Below are 2,419 nucleotides of genomic sequence, written 5' to 3'. Positions count from 1 at the left end.
AAAGTTTGGGTAGGCGGCTTCGCCCGTAATGTCAAGGCCAAGAAGCCTTACGTTCTTTCTGAAGAATACTGCAACCTGATTTATCCCAACGCGAAATCTTCTGCCGCAGTGCCTAAAGAAGTGGCAGCCCCTATTATTGCCGACATTACAGCAACCCTTGGCCTTGCTCTTGATCAGGATACTGACCCCGGTGACGACCCCGACCCCATTGAGGACAATGTTGCAGCTCTAAATTTGGACTTGGAACCCATGGTTTTGGACGAATCGGAGCCAGGTAAGGAGGTAGGTGAGGCAGGTGGGTCCGGCGCTAAGATCCCTCTTCTTAGCCCCTCTTTTTCTTCATCATCTAATACTTCTTCCTTTCTAGGTTTTGATGCGAACCGTGAATCTATCCCAAGATCACACCCGGTTCCTCCCAAGGTTAAGTCTCAGAAGAGACCCTTAGTTAGGACTCGCAAGAATCCTAAACTACCCAAAACAACCAAGTCAAAGAAGGCTTCCCTCCCCGGAGCCCCAAGTGGCTCAGCTAGCACCTCCTCTACTTCTCAGGACCCGGGAGTGCAGCCAACTTCCTCAGTTGCCCCGGCAAACTTCGACCCGGTGGCTCTCACTAATATGATGACTCAGATTAGCACGATGCTATCTGCCGTTACCAACAGACTGGACATTTTAGAAGGAGGACTGCCTCAACAACAGCAGTTCCTCATCCCGGACGCCTCAAAACTCCCGCCTTTCACTAAAAATAACCCGTGGAAAATGGCGCTCCACTCCCCTTTCACTGACGGGATATTGACTATTGAAGGCTTCGGAACACGGCCCATCGAAGACTGAGTTCTTCCCTCCCGGCCTTCAATTCCCCTTCCCCGGCTTCGCCCGGCTGACAGAAGAAGCTCTTGTCTGGCTAGATAAGGTCCCTAAGGAGACCGTTATCTTCCCAAAAGAACAGGCTCAGTCTGTTTGGGTTAGAACCCTGAACGAGTGGGGTTGTACGAACACCATGCTAACTCCCCACAAGAGTACTTACACTATGTTTCTTGTGGACGAGCAAACCCCTACTCCTTGCGTCACCAAAATGGTGGACTTAGCTCTTCAGGCAGTGGCCGAAGACAAACCTTTGCCCCAGCTTCGGGAGATAGACCCTACATCTCTTCTGCTCCCATCAGATAACGAATGTTGGCTTAACATCCAGTCAACCTTTACCTCTGGCAAATTATCCGTTGATTGTGCGTCAACGCAATTTAGCGAACGTCTTCCAAGACTTCCCGAAACCTCAATTCGACTCGAGTTTGAGTTCCGGTCTAGATTTGGCAGGAGCCTAAACATCTCGACGATGTCAGAGATGCTTTCCCTCAACTTTGATGAGGAACACGTCTTTAAGGTCTTGACAAAGGCCACCTTACAATCCTTGTTATCGGATTGCTATGACTTCTTGGTAGCCAAAAGACGTTGCCGTAGGCATGTTTTGTCAGAGGCTACTATCCGCCACGAGCCGAATAAGCTCATTAAAGCCTCCGCTTGGGGTCCGGACCTGTTCCCGGAGGACATGGTCAATTCGGTGTTGAGCGAAGCTGCCAGGGTTAACCAGAGCCTCAAGGTCCGTTGGGGTTTCACTCCCAAACGGAAATTCAAACAGTCGAACGTTCAATCCCGGGGCAGGAAAAGGCTACGTCCTTATAGTTCTGCACAGTTCCACCAGCAGAATAGCAGTTCTCCCCAGTTCCGCCAACCTCTTCAGGTAGTCCAGCCGATCCCGGTTGTTCAGACTATCCAACCCTCCACCTCCAAACCTCAGCCCCAAGAGGAATATGTTCTCATCCCTAAAAGCCAGATGGCTTCAAGTACATTCACCTCACCGGCTTACAACCCAACCTATGAGTTCCGGGGTGCCTCTCAAGGATACCAGCGAGGCAGGGGACTTGGATCAAGAGGTTCCTTTCAGAACAGAGGCAAGGGGAGATATTTCTCCCGTGGAAAGGGATCACGCGGAGGCCGTGGTGGAAAATCCTCCAACTATTGAGAATCTTCAGGTAGGAGGGAGACATTATGCGTTCAGGAGTCGCTGGAGGTTCAGTCCTTGGGCCTTCAGCATAATTTCCAAGGGCCTGGGGTGGAGTTGGATAAAAGGGCCTCCTCCACCGACCAAATTCCATCAACTCCCGACACCGGATCTGACTCTGTTTACCCAGATCTATTGCAGAAGAACGCAATCAAAGAAACAAAGCATCTGAAGTTTCAAGGTCGCTAATTCAGCGTCCCGAAGAAAGACTCAGACAACCGAAGAGTCATCCTAGATCTTTCCCGGCTAAACTTGTTCATTCAATGCGACAAGTTTCACATGCTTACCGTCTCGCAGGTACGGACCTTACTTCCCCGTGGGGCCGTCACCACTTCCATCGATCTTACCGATGCTTACTATCAC

This window comes from Palaemon carinicauda, chromosome 11, assembly GCF_036898095.1.
Source record: "Palaemon carinicauda isolate YSFRI2023 chromosome 11, ASM3689809v2, whole genome shotgun sequence".
Classification (NCBI taxonomy): Eukaryota; Metazoa; Arthropoda; class Malacostraca; order Decapoda; family Palaemonidae; genus Palaemon; species Palaemon carinicauda.
Note: the sequence above shows the minus strand (reverse complement) of the source record.